General features: G+C 40.0%; 2 long non-coding RNA genes and 1 pseudogene across 2 annotated transcripts; all 3 read right to left on the reverse strand.

Annotated features, from left to right (window-relative positions):
• The window catches only part of LOC132852455 (translation initiation factor eIF-2B subunit epsilon-like), a 123,759-nt pseudogene that overhangs the window by 23,911 nt on the left and 80,564 nt on the right, over positions 1–19,284 (reverse strand).
• On the reverse strand, positions 933–5,158 carry LOC132851983 (uncharacterized). Its single transcript, XR_009649085.1, has 4 exons — positions 5,112–5,158; positions 3,044–3,136; positions 1,199–2,933; positions 933–961 (listed from the first exon to the last, which is right to left on the reverse strand). It is a non-coding gene; the product is annotated as an uncharacterized LOC132851983 (long non-coding RNA).
• Positions 5,345–6,510, reverse strand: LOC132851986 (uncharacterized). The gene is made up of 3 exons (XR_009649088.1): positions 6,401–6,510; positions 5,892–5,998; positions 5,345–5,363 (listed from the first exon to the last, which is right to left on the reverse strand). It is a non-coding gene; the product is annotated as an uncharacterized LOC132851986 (long non-coding RNA).

Raw genomic sequence — 19,284 nt, forward strand, 5'->3', positions numbered from 1 at the left:
AATATTGCAAAGTAATCATATTAAACATTGTAATTAATTCACATTCAGTTCATTTAAAAATATGCAGATTTACTACCCTCTTTGAAATACAGTACAGTTTATATATTGTTAGCATTCATGGATTTCATGTTTAATTTGGTTCCTAACGGTAATTATTGTTTTTTGTTTTTTTTTTCCTCAGGAAGAGGCAAAGCTTTTTGGCACTTTATTTTTGTATATGTCTTTCATGTATTTTTGCAGTGTTGAACAGTGCTTTTGTTGAATTTATATGGTATTATTCGTGCCTGATGCTAAAGTGTTGTTTACATTTTATTTTTGGCACTTTATTTTTGTATACTGTAAAAACTTCAACCACATTGAAGTATTTTTTGGAAAAAAAATTAATAAAAGATGAAATATTATATTAGAAGTTGTACTTTTTTGTAAAGTTATCCAAAGGATTTAGTTAATCAAAAAAGAACACTAGATTACTCAAAAAAATAAAAATAATCGTTAGAGTAGTGAACTAATCGAAAAAATAATCGCTAGATTAGGCGACAGAAAAAATAATCGTTAGTTGCAGCTCTAGCACACACACACACACACCCCCAAACACACACATGCATACACACACACGCAGAAACACACACACAAAACTCAGTGTCCAGTAACACATGACTAGAATTTCAGGTTATGCCTTAAAAGGAAAATAATTTCAGGTGATAATGAACACACCCACATGTTTAGAAACACACAGACACACACACACCAACCAATGCAAACCTAAACACTGAAACACACACATACCGGCAGGCTTTGCTGGAAGATGTGGCGGATGGACAGGCAGCAGTTGCGGATGAGTTGAGGGTGGATGGAGCCGCCGAGCAGCGATAGCTCTCGGTGTGTGGGTGTGATGAAGATGCCCTGCACTGTCTACATCAGAACATAGTGAAAGAGTGTATTCTCCAAACCTGCTGTGAGCCTGCACACAGAGAGAGAGAGAGAGAGAGAGAGAGAGAGAGAAAGAGAGAGAGAAAGAGAGTGTCAATTTTTCAATGCACTACCTCTAGCACAAAATGCCTACGCACACCACATAGCTTTAATAAACCTGCACACAAAAATGATTTCTTTGTTTATTTCCTAAAACCGGTGCACACTTTTTTGTTAGTTCAGAAAGATTTTATTTCGTATTATTTAGAAGGATGAATTTAAATAAGACCTGGTCTTTTTCCACACAGACTCCCTTCAGAGTGTTCTGCATATCCTCGGCCTCTCTCTCAGTCAGGCTCTTCATCAGAGAACCCAGACAGAACGGATTGTGTTGCTTAAGTTTGGGAATCTGCAGGAAGACATTTATATAGGGTTGCAAAATTCCGGGAATTTTCAAGGCTGGAAACTTTCCATGGGAATTAATGGGAATATATTGGAATTAACGGGAATATATGGGAATAAACTGGGAATTAAAAAAAAAAAAAAAATGTAGAGTTGCCTATAACAAGGAATTTAAATGTAGTTAAAAAACATCTTGCAGCATAATTCTGTTTAAAACAAGATTTAATGCAATTTAAGTTGAATTTGTGCCCTGCGTTCCTCGGTCACTTGCACACAGCACACTGCTTACTGGAGGGCCATTGAGGCCAAACCCCCTGCATGTACTTGTGTTCTCACATAACATGCACAGTAACACTTTATTTTAGGGTAATTTAACTAGGTGCTTATTAGCATGAATATTAATAGAATATTGGCTATTTATTAGTACTTAAACACATATTAATGCCTTATTCTGCATTCTTAAATGGTACCCAATACCTAAACTTAGTAACTACCTTACTAACTCTTAATAAGCAGTAAATTAGGAGTGTTACCACATGCACAGATCATTTGATGACCCTCCCCCACACACTCACTCCCCCGAAATAAAAAAAAAATCTGATTCCCCTCCATTTTCCAGGCCTGACTACCACAGAAGCAGAGACATAATAAGCTTGAGGAAAAATGCTTCCTTTTACATTTTGATTGGGACATTTTTAGAAGGGCAAGGGTGGGGGGATGCTTTCATTTTACAGCAATCATAGGGAAATACAATTTCCCAAATGTGTTTATTACAATTATTAAGTTTATTATGTTTATTACAAGCATAATAATGTTTATTATGCTTTTGAAAGAAACAATTAAAGTTCTACTTACAATTAAATCAGTCAAGATGACATTTTTAAAATTTGTATTACCTTACATGTATGTCTGCTTATGACCAAACAAAATGTTTATGTTTGTATATGATATAGTTTATATAAATTTCCCTATATTTTCAAATAATTCCCATAAATTCCTGTAAATTTGCAGAAATTCCCGTAAAGTTTCCAATTTCGAATATTTCCAAAATTCACAAGATTAAGTTCCCGTGGAAAGTTTCCGGAAATTTTTCCCGGAAACTTTCCACCCCTTTGCAACCCTACATTTATACAACACAGACCTGCTCATATACACTGGCAGATTTTAATGATCATCACTCCATGGTGATATACAGTGATGCCTCGAGATACGAGTTTAATTCGTTCCGTGACTTTGCTCGTCTCAAATTGCTCGTATCTCAAAACAATTTTCCCCGTTTTAAATTTTAAATGAATTGAAATCCCATTAATCCGTTCCAGCTCGCAAAATTCCACTCCAGTTGTTTTGTTTATGTGTTTTGAATATGAAAAATGTACAGTACCTGTTGTTTCTTCCTTGGACATTACTACAGAACAAATGGAGGGCCAAAACTTTTTAGAGCATATTCCAGAAAAAATACAAAAGGCAAAGTAAGCCAAACCTTAAACTGTCCCCCACTGCCATCTGATCTCCCAGACCCCAGAGAGTCTCTATGACTTCGACCAATTGTGCATGGTGACGGTAGCTTGATGGCTGCTGTCAGCCGGCTTAGGATCTGTGAGCTGCCAATCATGTCCCGCCCACTAGAGGGAAGGAACCAATCAGCACAGGACAGAAAAGGAGTAGGAGGTGCTGAGAGATGTTCATCAATGGGAGACTCGAGACACTCGAGCTGCAGGAGAGTGGCTTTGACCTGATGTACGTAGAAGCAGTCAGGACCAGAAGATCCGAGAGCAGGAGACGCACAACCGCCGTCTTCCAGTAGCACACACTGCATAAAATGTTTCTGAAAATATACAAGATACAGGAAAAAAGAAAAAAAATCAATAACAAATAAATTGTACATGTCTGAATTAAATTACTTTTTTTAGTCTTGCTGTAGATATTTATTCAATTTATATATAGATAACTCAATACATTGCCTCTTCTTAAGGCAAAGAACTAACAATATAATAATTACTGAACCGGTAGACCGAGACCGAGGCCGAGAAATAAAGAGTGAGAGAAAGAGTGAAAGAAAAAGTGAGAGAAAGAGTGAAAGAAAAAAATGAGAGAAAAATGAATGAAAAAGTGAGAAAGAGTGAATGAAAGAGTGAGACCGCCTAGGAGAAAAGATGTGAAAAAACGTGACCGGAACATGAAATAAGAACACGACGTTAAAGCAGTGTGGGTGAAGTGTGAGAAACAGAGTGCCTGAGAAAGAATAGTGCTGCACTGCTGGAGAGCCAATGTTCTGCACAGAGTCCTGACAGGAATGTGTGGCATTAAGACTAGCAGCAGGGAAACATAGCTACAGGCAGGGCAGCTGAGAGGATATTGAATAAAACAGCATGGGATTAACACACACATGTACACACAGACAAATATATACACACTCATATATATATATATATATATATATATATATATATATATATATATATATATATATATATATATATATATATATATATATATATATATATATATATATATTATATATATATATATATATATTATATATATATATATATATATATATATACACACATACATACACACACACACAACCACACACACATATAGATATCTATATCTATATCTCTCTCTCTCTCTCTCTCTCTCTCTCTCTCTCTCTCTCTCTCTATATATATATATATATATATATATATACACACACACAGGTAACATTTAAATAATTGCACATCTGGAGTGTTGAAAGCAAAATACCAGCCAACATGCACGTCGAATAGAATGCCTTTATTTATTTTGAAATAGTTCAATTTCCCTTCGCTATTTCATAAAATAAAAAAGGCACGAAATAATTGAACCTGGTTGAGTTCATTAAATTTAGTTTTATACCTGTGGAGCAAAAGCCAACTTTCAGGGCATACAAAGGGTTCAATAACAACTAAAAGTGTAATGAATTCATTCTGGTGTCACTATCAAGAGCAATAATGATATGTGACACAACAACAAAATCCTTTCTGAGATAGCAAAAAGATGCAGAAGAGTTAAAGCTGCTCCTCAGCAGGACAGCTGAAGAGAACAGGCACGGAACAAAACCAGAGTCAGACACAGAGGCACTGATCAGTTATAAACCAAGGAACTGAAAAAGCTACTGAAAATCACACACACACACACACACACACACACACACAACGAGAATGAAATATCTGACTTTGTGTTTTCAACGTATTTGATGTATTTACCAATCCATAAGGAATCCATGAAGAATGCACACATTTCATAATTTACATAATGTAAATAAGTAAGTAGCTAATCAAAGAAAATTATAGATATATAATATAAAATAAAATGTAATGAAGTCAAATAGTTGATAAGCATGTATTTTCCTTAGTTATTGTTTGTAATCTTTTTTTTATCACCTGCTACAATTTAATGCAGGACTTCATTCCCCACACTGCACTGTGTAGTTATTAAAGTTTGCTCTGTTTTGCCTCACTGCATCTCACCTTTCTTCATGTTTTTGTATTTCTGAGTTCAGAGCATTTGTAAGGTCTGGTATATAGTTTGCGTGTGACATGTGTGCCTTTGACAAAAGAAGACTGTACTGAAACCATTCACATGGCTGAATCGGGGAGCAAAGTTGCAAACCGTGATCCATATCTGTGAGAGTGACTCCGTGTGTGTTAGCAAAGAAATGGATTTTTTGTAAATAAAGTGACATTTTAATAAAAAGCGTTAATTTTCTCTATTTATTCAGAATTTTTGAAAACATTGTTTATGTGATGATTATAAAGAAAAAACCTGACCCTCACCAGACCCACGACGAGGAGGAAAACGCGCCCATTGGACTCGCAGTAGCCTGAGTGGGAGCTGGAGGTGGAAGTGGAGGTAGCGGTGGAGGTGCCGGAGTCGGGTTGTGAGCGGTGCTGCAGGAACACCTCCCTCCACACCACCAGCTGCCCCACACGCTGCTCTGCCCCCAGACACAGCAGACAGTAGTGCTGACAGTACAGACACACGTCCAGAAGGTCCTCTTTAGGCAGGTGGTTTGCTATCAAATAACCCTGAGTGGAAAAAGAACATAAAACACAATGAATGTGATTATTCTTTAGCTTTGCTCTGATTGTGCATTTGTGTCACAGCACAGAACCTTATATGCTTTAATGCAATATGTTACCTGCTCTAGGCCAGAGAAACCCAGAGGGGCAAGTTGAATGTATAACACTCTTTTCATTAAACAGGCTTTAAACACGCCATTTTGTTTCACGTTATTTGTCACATGGCCGCCGCCATTTTGGCTCTGACCCAAATACACATTAAACTCACATAATTCTTTTCTAACTCACAATCCATATATAAAACTCTTTAAACACATTTACGAACCCACTTTGTGTCCATACTAGCTTATCTTTTGCTGTTTCTTTTCACATACGTTCATGGATTTAACAATTTAATCATGAATTCAACAAAACTAACAAAATAACTTTTTTAAACCAAAGTAATTGCATTTCTCGGCACTATCATGCATAAAAAGAACATCATGAGTCATTTAATATCATTTTAAGTGATTGACAAACCATATTTTTGCTCACCTGCAGAGAAATAACAGATAACAGTTTACGCTGCGAGCTCTTGCAATCTTTAATGAACTCTGACCTGAGCTCGGCAACCTCTATTTCTCAGAAACGCTAGACGCCCTCTACAGGGGGAAAGGATAATGACCAATTAAAGATTCAATTCAGTTCAATTCAAATTTATTTGTATAGCGCTTTTTACAATAGACATTGTCTCAAAGCAGCTTTACAGAACATAAACATAGAACAGAAGGTAAACATAAGGAAAAATATAAAGAATTAACTAAATAAAAATTCAAGATCATTAGTAGATATCATCTATAGTTCACAATGTGTATGTATTTATCCCTTAATGATCAAGTCTGAGGTGACTCAGGCAGCAGTGGCAAGGAAAAACTCCCTTAAATTGGTAAAGGAAGAAACCTTGAGAGGAACCAGACTCAAAGGGGAACCCATCCTCATATGGGTGACACTGGAGGGTGTGATTATAAATATACAGTCAAATATTATATTGGTGTAAGGATTACATGGAATTCAGATCACAGAGTCCAACTGGAGCTGGTAGATCTGTAGATGCCTCAGGATTCTCACAGAGTCGGCCTCATCTCAGTGGAGGTCCAAAATCGCACGGAAGACGATCGGAGCTGGTACAATTTCTGGATGACTCGGGATGGGTAAAAAGAGAGAAGCAGTGGAGAGGGATTAAAATATCTGCTGTTCATAAAAAATGTGCAAGTCTGATGTAATGGTGCACAATATTATGGGATGTATTATGTGTACGCCTGACTAAAGAGATGAGTTTTTAATCTACATTTGAACTGGGAAAGTGTGTCTGAGCCCCGAACACTATCAGGAAGACTATTCCAAAGTTTGGGAGCTAAATAAGAAAATGCTCTACTGGCTTTAGTAGACTTAGATATTCTGGGAACTACCAGAAGTCCTGAGTTTTGTGATCTCAGAGAGCGTGAAAGATTGTTAGGAGTTAGAAGACTAGTTAGATACATGGGAGCTAAACCATTAAGAGCCTTGTACGTGAGTAGCAGCAGTTTGTAATCAATTCTAAACTTAACAGGTAGCCAGTGTAGAGATGATAAAATTGGGGTTATATGATCATATTTTCTTGTCCTAGTGAAAACTCTGGCAGCTGCATTTTGGACTAACTGTAGCCTACTTATTAAAGATGCAGGACAACCACCTAGTAATGCATTACAATAGTCCAGTCTAGAGGTCATGAAAGTATTAACTAGCTTCTCAGCATCAGAGACAGACAGGATGTTTCTCAGCTTGGCAATGTTTCTAAGGTGAAAGAAGGCAGTTTTTGTGGTATGGGCGATATGATTTATGTTAAAGATACAACAGTATATAAATGAGTCCATAATACGCAGAACATCATCAGGTATATGTCAAAAACTGTTTGTCTCTACAATTTTATTTTGTGGGGTGCCTATTTTTCTTTATGTGTATGCACATTTCACATTTATTTCTTGGCCCTCAACAAATACAGCATTAATTATAAGTCTTGATAAACAGATGGATAATCTCAGGAGATTTGCACTGATTTTTTTGGAATGAAAATAATAGACTTTTTTAATCTGTCAATCGGTCACTTTAACGTAACTGAATCTCCATCTCTGTCTCATCTTGTTCAGAAGTTTGCACAAAGGTGAAGTGTGAATATTTCTGACACTACAGGATTTCTGAGAGACGTAGGGGGATCCTTTGGGAGACAGACTCACCTTATAGAAGAGACAGGACCCTTAAATGATGTACATATGCCTCATGCCATAAAAGTCTTCTGACTTCTTCTTCTTCTTTCGGCTTTTCCCTTCAGGGGTCGCCACAGCGAATCATCTCTCTCCACCTATCCCTATCTTCTGCATCCTCAACACTTGCACCCACTAGCTTCAAATCCTCATTAATTACATCCATATACCTTCTCTTTGACCTTCCTCTTTGCCTCCTGCCTGGCAGCTCCATGTCCAACATTCTCCTACCAGTATACTCACTCTCCCTCCTCTGAACATGTCCAAACCATCTTAATCTTGCCTCCCTAACTTTGTCCCCCAAATGTCCAACATGAGCTGTCCCTCTGATGTACTCGTTCCTAATCCTGTCCAATCTTGTCACTCCCTAAGAGAACCTCAACATCTTCAGTTCGGCTACCTCTAGCTCAGACTCCTGTCTCTTCTTCAGTGACAAGGTCTCTAAACCATACAGCATGGCCGGTCTCACCACTGTCCTGTACACCTTCCCCTTGATTCTTGCTGATATTTTCCTATCACACAGAACTCCTGACACCTTTCTCCACCCACTCCAACCTGCCTGCACTTGCTTCTTTACTTCTTTCCCAATCTCTCCATTACTCTGGACTGTTGACCCCAAGTACTTAAACTCCTGTACCTTCTTCACCTCTTCACCCTGTAACCTTACTGTTCCACTTCCCTCCCTTTCATTCACACACATGTACTCAGTCGTACTACGACTGACTTTCATTCCTCTTCTCTCCAGCGCAAACCTCCACCTCTCCAGGTTTTCCTCCACCTGCTCCCTGCTCTCACTACAGATCACAATGTCATCTGCAAACATCATCGTCCAATGAGACTCCTGTCTAACCTCCTCTGACAACTGGTCCATCACTATAGCAAACAGGAAGGGGCTCAGAGCAGATCCCTGATGCAGTCCCACCTCCACTGTGAACTCCTCTGTCTGACCTACAGCACACCTCACCACTGTCCTGCTCCTCTCATACATGTCCTGCACCACTCTGACATACTTCTCTGCTACTCCTGACTTCCTCATACAGTACCACAGCTCTTCTCTTGGCACCCTGTCATACGCTTTCTCTAAGTCTACAAACACACAGTGCAACTCCCTCTGACCATCCCTATACTTCTCCATCAACATTCTCAGAGCAAAAATTGCATCTGTTGTGCTCTTTCTGGGCATGAAGCCATACTGCTGCTCACAAATTTCCACCACCTTCCTTAACCTAGCTTCCACTACTCTTTCCCACAACTTCATTGTATGGCTCATCAACTTTATCCCCCTATAGTTGCTGCAACTCTGCACGTCACCCTTATTCTTAAAGATCGGCACTAACACACTCCTTCTCCATTCCTCAGGCATCCTCTCACTTTCTAAAACCCTGTTGAACAAACTAGTTAAAAATTCCACTGCTGCCTCTCCTAGACACTTCCAGACCTCTACCGGGATGTCGTCAGGACCAACTGCCTTTCCACTTTTCATCCTCTTCAAAGCCTTCCTGACTTCATCCTTTCTAATCTTATCTACTTCCTGTTCCACAGAGTTCACCCCTTCTACTCTTTTTTCCCTCTGATTTTCCTCATTCATCAGCTCCTCAAAGTATTCCTTCCATCTCCTCTGTACACTCTCCTCACTTGTGAGCACCCTTCCATCTCTATCCTTAATAATTCTAACTTGCTGCACATCCTTCCCATCTCGATCCCTCTGTCTAGCTAACCTGTACAAGTCCTTCTCTCCTTCTCTAGTGTCTAACCTAGTGTACAACTCATCATATGCCTTCTGCTTGGCCTTAGACACCTCCCTCTTCACTCTGCGCTGTAACTCCTTGTAGTCCTGTCCATATCCCACTTCTTCTTGGCTAATCTCTTCCTCTGGATACTATCCTGAACTTCCTCATTCCACCACCAAGTCTCCTTATCTTCTTTCCTCCTTCCAGATGACACACCCAGCACCTTTCTCCCTGTCTCCCTGATCACTTCTGCTGTAGTTTCCCAGTCATCTGGCAGCATTACCTGTCCACCCAGAGCCTGCCTCAACATCTGTCTAAATTCCTCACAACATTCCTCCTTTTTCAGCTTCCACCACTTAGTTTTCTTCTCTATCTTTGACCTCTTCCTCTTACAGACCATCAGAGTCATCCTACACACCACCATCCTATGCTGTCTGGCTACACTCTCTCCCACTACCACTTTACAGTCACTAATCTCTTTCAGATTGCCTATTCTACATAGGATGTAGTCTACCTGTGTTCTCCTACCTCCACTCTTGTAAGTCACTCTATGTTCCTCCCTCTTCTGAAAATAAGTGTTAACCACAGCCATGTCCATCCTCTTAGGAAAGTCTACTACTATCTGTCCTTCAAGGTTCCTTTCCTTAACTCCAAACTTGCCCATCACCTCCTCATCACCTGTGTTCCCCTCACCAACATGTCCATTAAAATCCGCTCCTATCACCACTCTCTCACCCTTGGGAATACTCTCAATCACCTCATCGAATTCACACCAGAATCTCTCTTTCTCCTCTAACTCACAACCTACCTGCGGGGCATAACCACTAACAACATTCAACATCACCCCTTCAATCTCTAACTTCAGACTCATCACCCTGTCTGACACTCTCTTCACCTCCAGAACATTCCTCACAAACTCCTCCTTCAGGACCACACCTACCCCATTTCTCTTACTATCCACACCATAATAAAACAGCTTGAATCCTGCTCCTATGCTACGAGCCTTGCTACCCTTCCACTTGGTCTCCTGTACACACAGTATATCCACCTTCCTTCTCTCCATCATATTGTGGGAAATTTTTAATAAAATAATGCTAAATACACCACGATATAGGGGAAGGGTGAGAGAGGGAGAAGAAGCCTCCATAGAGGGTCAAATGGCATATTACGCACGGGCCATTAGACGCACGCAGGTCTTAGGCAAATGTCACATTATGAACAGGCCATTAGACACACACAGGTTTTAGGCACAGGCCAAGAAAGGTAAAAGGCCATTAGATGGGAGCAGGTCCCAGACCTAGGCCATTAGAGGTAGAGAATGATTAACCACCCCTATAGGCTAAAGACACACAGGAACACACACACAGCAATGCAGAAAGGACACACGTACACATACGGTAATATTAAGGCCCAAAACTGAGCATAAGTTTTAATAAGAAGATTCAAACTCAGAAAGAGTCACTCTTAATATAAAATGGTTTGACAGCATGACGAGGAGGATATTGAGTCCTTTTATTAACACGCCATGGAGCTTGAGTAGCCTGGGTGCGTGTGGATGAGGCTGAAGAAGTCTGAGTAGACTTGGTAACAACTGTAGCAGTCAGTGTTGAGACATCGACCCCCTTAACAGCAGATGTGTCAATGGGTCGACCATGACTCTCCATATCCTGGATATAATGAGTGATGACCTCAGTGAGAAGATCAGCAGTAGGTGAAGTTGTAGAAAGGTTGGTTTCATCCAACAGTTGAGCGACCCAAGCTGAGATTGAAGCTAAAACAGTCCATAAAGCCTTAGTAAGCACATACAGCCTCTGGCCACTGGGTTAATAAGTAAACTGATGGCTAATGCACATAAACCAAAAGTACAAGAAACCCATACGTACCCATGAAGAAAGTGAGTTGTGTTGACAAAGATCTCATGAAGCGGAATAAAGTCTAAAAGCATGGAAAACGAACTTAAAAGCTTTATGGCCTGATGACGTAGGCTATGAGCTAAGAGACATAGGAATGAGGCCCCTCGGTTAGAAGATAATGGGAATTGGGATGGCTAAATGCATAGCCTAATGCATAGGTAAACATGGACCATTTGGAGATAATGGTATTTTTCCAAAAGCGAGCAAAAACTGCGTACGTGAGCTGTATTATGATTGGATAACGAGGAAAGGGGGGGCATGTCTAAACTGTATATAAGCTTGCTGTGACCAGCAGTGCTTCGGTGCAAGTATCGTCTACTGGACAAACTTGTATCCCTGGTACCAGCTGGTTGATTGCTATCTTTGTGACTGTCAATAAACCTACCTCAACTGAATCCAGTCTTCGTGAGTTTGGCTGATCATTTCCTCTTTGAATTTTTACTCAGAACTGTTGTTTAAACTTATAGTCAGATTGCAGGAGCTAGCCTGGGCCAATGTAGGTTGGAGTCGGTTTTCTCCTACAATATCAGCCAGCTCTCTACCTTTCCCTGTCATAGTACCAACATTCAGAGTTCCTATTCTCAGTCCTACACGCTTACCTTTCCTCTTCTCTCTCTGTCTGTGCACTCTCCTCCCTCCTCTACTTCTTCGACCAACAGTAGCCCAATTTCCACCGGCGCCCTGTAGGTCAACGGCGCCGATGGCGGTCGTTGTTAACCCGGGCCTCGACCGATCCGGTATGAAATTCGTACTGACAATTCGCATGGTTAGATTTGGCAATGTTTTACGCCGGATGCCCTTCCTGACGCAACCCTCTCTATTTATCCGGGCTTGGGACCGGCACAGAAGTCACTGGACTGTGACCCCCATGGCTAGATTAAAAGTCTTCTGACTATTGAAAGCAAAAGCCAAGATAAAAAGAAAACAGTTAAAAGGAGAAGAATGGAAAGTACCTTGGTCTCTGTTTATAAAGAAAAGAAAAGATGAATAGTCTTATTTTTTTTGCCATACTCACCATGTCACCAAAGTCTGCGGACTCAAAAATCTGACAGAACAGTGTCGACTTCGACCTGTGAAGCCACAGAGAAGCATCTCAACCACAGAAAACACACTACCTTTAAGATCCTTTCAGATGCTATAAATGTCTGTAGTTATACTGTACATCATATCTAGGGATCATATTTTGTAACAAGCAAATTAGTCATTAAATCATCTTTGTTGTATGTTATCAACAATATCACCGGTTAGCTCACGTCTGTGCACCGCTTCAGCTTAATAACACGTCTAACATTTTTACAGCTAGTTTCTCAACCGTGCAGCTGAGGACCAGGTGATGAAAGCAGAAATTAAAAGAGCAGTAGTGTTTGTCTGTACTAAAGAACATGCCTTAATGTCTGGTGATAAAGTGAGCCAGCCCATGGTGGGTAAGTTGTCTAGAAAGAGGTTCCCAGATGTTGGAGAGTAAGGAGGAGCCAGGGCTGTCACTCAAACGAGAGGGTTGGATCATTCTTTTTTATTTTTTTATTTTTTATTTTTTATTTATTTGAAAGGGACAGGAGGGGCACGGTGGCTTAGTGGTTAGCACGTTCGCCTCACACCTCCAGGGTTGGGGGTTCGATTCCCGCCTCCACCTTGTGTGTGTGGAGTTTGCATGTTCTCCCCGTGCCTCGGGGGTTTCCTCCGGGTACTCCGGTTTCCTCCCCCGGTCCAAAGACATGCATGGTAGGTTGATTGGCATCTCTGGAAAAATTGTCCCTAGTGTGTGATTGCATGAGTGAATGGGTGTGGGTGTGTGTGCCCTGCGATGGGTTGGCACTCCGTCCAGGGTGTATCCCGCCTTGATGCCCGATGACGCCTGAGATAGGCACAGGCTCCCCGTGACCCGAGGTAGTTCAGATAAGCGGTAGAAAATGAATGAATGAATGAATGAATGAAAGGGACAATGCACATCAATCAATATTTTTTGTTTACACTCAAAATGTAAATGTGCCAGAATTAGCTGAAGAGCTATTTTTCATCTGCAGTCCCTTGGCAGGTCAACACAATATCATAGTACAAAAATTAAATACATGAAAAACACAAAACAAATTAAAACACTAAATAGATAATAATAAATACAATACAAAAATGGACAGTACCAAAGATAAAATAAGTTAACTATTGATGATTGCAATTTTGAGTGTTTTTAATCCAATTCTTGAGTTTGAATTTAAATTATGAATAGCTGGTGCTCTTTCTGAGTTCAGTAGGGAGACAATTCCAATAATTTGAGGCCCGTACTGAAAAGACTGTTTGACCAAACTTTCTTCGCCTATACTGTATAACACAGTCTCCCCTGGTAGCTGCCCTGTTTGCCCTATCACTGTTATTCCTCAGTTTTATGAATTCACGCAATGGTGGGGGTGGGGGTGATCTAATATTTTTAAGGTTTGTTTATAAAGGGTCTCAATTGGTTTTAGAGTTGTCATATTTGCTTGGGACCAGCTTGTGAAACAGTATGATATGTGAGAAAAAATCATGGCATGCATAAATAGTTTGGCTGCCTCTATTGTTATATATGGCCTAATGTATCTAAAGTTAGCCATATTATATCTGATGGTATTAACCACTTTTTTACATGCTTTTTAAAAGTTAAATTAGAGTCCAAAATACTACCGAGGTATTTAAAATTGGACACTTCCATGATTTTTTCTCCCTCTATAAAAACATCTGCCTGCTGTACATTTGTGGACCTCTTAGAAAAGAACATACAGACTGTTTTGTTAATGTTAAGATGCAGATCTGAGATTTTTAACCAGGCAGAAACATGCACCAATGCTTTGTTTAATTCAGTTGCTGCCTGTTGTTTGGTCTTAGTATGCAAATAAATAACCGTATCATCTGCATACATTTGTATATTAACAGATTGACAAACTGAAGGCAAGTCATTAATATACAGGCTAAACAAAAGAGGGCCCAATACTGACCCCTGGGGTACACCAATATTACAGTCAAGGTATGAAGAATAAGAATTACCAATATGTACGCACTGTTTCCTGTTAGTTAAATATGACTCCATCCATTTCATAGCCTCATCTGAGAAATTATAAGAAGATAATTTTGATAATAGTGTCTGGTGGTTCACAGTGTCGAAAGCCTTCTTAAGTTCCAAAAACACTGCACCAACTATACCACCCTCATCTAATTTTGACTTGATATTTTCAAGGAAGAAACAGTTTGCTGTCTCTGTAGAGTGGTTTGTGCGGAATCCAAATTGCATTGGATGTAAGGGTGTGTGGCCCAAGTTTAGATGGTTTTTTAACTGTTCAGCTACCCATTTTTCTGTCACCTTGGATACTACTGATAGAATACTAATGGGTCTATAATTTGACACCATTGTTTTATCACCAGACTTATAAATCGGAGATACAACTGCTGTTTTCCAAAAGCTTGGAAAAATACTTTGCCTAACTGATAAATTGATCAGATGTGTAATCGGGCAAGCAAGTGCGTCCTTGTGTAATTTTAAAAACATGGTATCCAAACCATATGAATCCCTAGCTTTTGAGTTTTTTAACGAGGTTAGAATTTTTATAACCTCTGATTCAGATATTTCCTTTATTTTAAAAATTGGTTTAGTTTTATCAATAGGGATAAATGGTATAGTTTCAGTTGGGATACTTTGAACCAGCTCCCTGACTGAATTTATAAAAAAAAATTATTAAATATACTTGCTATCATATCAGTATCTTGGGTCAGGATTCCATTCACTTTGAGTTCAGGTAAAATTATCCTTTGTTCTTTATTCCTACCAGTTAATTTATTAAGATTTCTCCAAATAAGTTTTCCATTTCCATGAGCTTCATTGATAGTTGTAATAAAAAATTCAGCCTTAGACTTTCTTAAATTCCTTAATACCTTATTCCGGAGAGTTGTGAAGGTAAGCCGGTCGCTACTATGTCCTGATTTTAAAGCCCTCTTTAAAGCAGAGTCTCTCTCTTTCATTTGTTGCCAGAGCCTATCATTTAGCCATGGTAAGGTGATCTTCTTTCCATGATTACATTTCACCTTTCTTATGAAGGCTGCTCTTTTCTCAGTGATAGTCGAAAAAAAAGTGCTGCAACTAATCTCAGTATCTCCGCTGGTTAGGAGGTCAGACCAGTCAATTTGATTTATAGCTTTTTCCAAGTTGGTTATTTCATTTTTAGGAATTTTCTCATAAAATTGTTTTCTTGAGGTTGGATATACTAATTGTTTTCTGTTTAGTTTCCTTACTATCAGTGTGATATTATGATCGGACAGACCAGTCAACAGATTATGTGATTTAATTACTCTCTCAGGTCTGTTTGTAAATATCAGGTCAATTTGTGTCTGGGAGGAGTTGGTTATTCTTGTTGGACCTTGTATCAGTTGGGAAAGATTGAATTTGTTTGTTATCTCTTTAAGTTTTTTCCTCTGTTTTTTTGTCCCAATTTATATTAAAATCACCCATTAAAATCAACTCCTTTTTATCATCACATTGCTTAAGGATATTATGGAGATGTTCATAAAATATATTATTGGTTGATGGTGGTCGGTATAAACAAATTACAATAAAAAGACATTTGAGGAGATAGATACATGTTCAACCCAATATACTCCATGTATATTTCCTGTGACCATTCAATGAGGTTACATTTAATTGTGTTTTTAACATATACTAACAACCCCCCTCCCTTACCCTTATTTCTATCCCTCCTAAACACATTATACCCAGAAATGTCAAAGGCAGACTCAGGTGAGCGCTTATTAAGCCATGTTTCAGAAAGACCAAGAAAATCCAGATTAGAGTGAGACAATAAATGTTCTAGCTGATTGCTTTTAGACATAATACTTCGTATATTTAAATGTCCGCCGAGTAATCCTTTGGGTTTGGACTGCGGATCCCAGATCAATTTAGCATGATTAAGAGTTTTAAAAAAGTTCATTCTTCTATTTTTCCGAATCGCCGGGTTTAATCCCCACTGTTGCCGGTTGAGAAAGGGCTGTTTAGTGGAATTGGAACTGTTTTCTTGTGATGGCAGAGAAGTCAAGTTTTGAAACTCACCGTTACCTAGCGTTCGTGGACCTGAGCACTCTCCACGCCGCATCCGAGGCAAATCCCCGACAACTGCGTCCGCCACATCCAAAGCACGAACAGTACACCGTGTGTCGGCACCAGATGAAAAGTTCACATCGAGAGCACCGCTCCCTAGCACGGACGAAGCAGCCAGACCACTCCATTCGCCGCCGCTTTCCCCATGTCACGACAGGCACCTTCCGTGCATGCCTCCACTCACTGACGGAGGCATCGCCAAAACGGGGAAAATCCAGAACACCCGTAGAAGGCAGCAAATCGCCAACGGAGGCCAGGCCAGGCCCCGGGTTTAGTTGGACATCGCCAGCCAGCAGGAGAATTGCCATCAGGTAGATTATCTTTCTGTGCGGTTGTTTCAGGTTCTCAGTTCCTCTGGTATTTGTCCAGGATGGTGGTTGGGTAGCACGGCCATTGTTTAGAATCTTGGCAAAGACTACATATTGGCTCCACGGGTTGAGATTGAAGCCGCTACGAGCGTCTTGTTCACAGCAAAATTGTTGTTGTTGATGTTGGCCTGAATAACAACTTCGCAAAGATAGTAGTAGAAGTGCAAACGCATAGTTTAAAACAAATAATATTTTAACTATGTCGGCTAGTCTGCGGTTTTTGTGTATATATTTAGAACCCAATCCGTTTTTTTGCAAGAAGGCAATTTTATCAATGTTATTTGCATGCGCTTCAGCATGACCTGCTAATCTGCCGCCATTTTTTCTCTAATGCCCCTTTTCCACCGAGGTAGTATGAGTGCTTGTTCGGAGCCAGAGCCTAATTTAGAACCAGTTCTTTCTTTTTCGACAGCCAAAGCACCGGCTCTGAACCAGGAAAAGTGGTTCTTAAGTAGCACCAAAACGTTGCTGGTCTAGACGTAAGAACCGCTTGTGTCAGGGGCTGTGGGCGGGGCTACTGTTAGCGCATTTGATGTAATGTACCTTAATGTACCTTAAGTATACTAATGTTTAATACACTTTTACTTTACCGCGATATGATACATTATCAGCACACATGATAGTAGGTAGCTACATGCTAAGGCTAACTTTTTTCTGTTTTAATGATAAAATAACGTTATGTACTTTCTCGATTACAACCTCCGTTTATACAGATTACATGGAGCTGCATGTACTCGTTGGACTCGCCGCGTTTGGATGTTAATGTAGGTTCACAAAGCCATGAGCATTAACAGTATAAAACATGCCCCTCCCCTACAGTGATAGGCTCAATCACTAAAAACAGCCATTTTTTAAAAAAAAAAGCTCTCTAGCGCCCCCAACAGTCCAAAAACCCAATTTTGTGCTGACTTGTAAGGCAAAGATTCTGATTCTGGTTCTGACTCGGAGTGGGTGGGGCCTAACCCGGAAGTAGGCGGGTTGTCTTGAAATGGGCGGGGCTTTAACCGGTAATAATTAATTTGTAATATTTATAACACTAGCTTACTACCTTTATGTTTTTATGAAATACAGCAAAAACGTCAGACACACAGTGTCTGGTTACTGGTTAGAGACAGCTGAAGGTTTAAAAAAGAAAAAAAATCTCCGACAGGCAGAGACTATCTCTAATGGATATGACTTTGTTTATTTTAGGGAAAACTGGACGGGTGAGTACTTCACATGACATATGTTGTGGCACCCTCTGTAGCATGACATATGTAGCATGACATGACATATATTGTCATGTCAATCCAAAGGCCTTAAACGCTTGAACCCGGGAAATGCTGCTTGCAGCTTTAATTATTATTATTATTATTCCGCCCTAGAAACGATCATGCAGCCCAAACCGTAAGGCCTAGAGAGCTCAAACTTGGTCAGATGGTAGTACTGGTCACAGTTACTCAGGGCCAAAATCTCAGCGGAATCGGACAATTGGGGGCGCTTCAGCGCTCATGAATTAAAAAACGTATATCTCCAATTTCATTTCCGCCATTACATTTTTTCGCTATCTCACATTTTATCCGAAACCTACTTTTGCTAACTAGTCCTAGGTTTTTCGCCTGATCAAGACCAATCCAGTGCAGTAATATTCTCTGGAGTCTCATTGTCAAAAACTTTTGAAAAAAAGTCGAAATTTTGATTCAGGGTCCTTAGGGGGCCCCAAAACGTTTGGACTGTGAGGAGCCAGTTATACTAAAATGTCAATAACTCAAGAATTAAATGAGCTATCAACACCAAACTTGGGACACATGTGAAAGAGGTCAAACTGAGGTCACAGTTCAAAAACCGTGGCGATTGGCCACTTCGTGGCGCTTTATGTTTTTATGAAATACAGCAAAAACATGTCAGACACACAGTATCTGGTTACTGGTTAGAGACAGTTGAAGATTTAAAAAAGAAAAGGCAGAGACGCAATGCGAGTCGCATTCTAACAAGCAAGAACGAACCCACGTTTACCCCCTCCCCTACAGTGATAGGCTAGTCACAGCGCTTCGTGCTTGAACCCTAATAAAAATCCTAACAAAAACAATAGGTTTCCAGCGCTTCGTGCTTGAACCCTAAAAATCAGAACGAATACAATAGGGTTCCGCGCTTCGCGCTGGAACCCTGATTACTAACAACAGATTTCTCCAATTGCATGAGTGAATGAGAGTGTGTGTGTGTGCCCTGCGATGGGTTGGCACTCCATCCAGGGTGTATCCTGCCTTGATGCCCGAGGACAGGCTCCCAGTGACGTAGTGATGTAGTTCGGATAAGCGGTAAAAAATGAGTGAGAGAGGTTTCTCCAAAAGTTTCATTTACTATAAATGTGATGCGGGACTCTTATTTTGAAAAGTGCCAGCATACATTGCAGTCACGGATCACGTTTGTGAAAAGCATCACAGCACTACGGTTCTCAGCTCTAAAGTTTTATATTTTTGTTAACACCCCCCTAAAGGGCATAAGCTTTTACGGTGATCTGTTGGAGTTATCAAGGCTCAATAAA

The sequence above is a fragment of the Tachysurus vachellii genome, chromosome 10, assembly GCF_030014155.1.
Source record: "Tachysurus vachellii isolate PV-2020 chromosome 10, HZAU_Pvac_v1, whole genome shotgun sequence".
Taxonomy (NCBI): domain Eukaryota; kingdom Metazoa; phylum Chordata; class Actinopteri; order Siluriformes; family Bagridae; genus Tachysurus; species Tachysurus vachellii.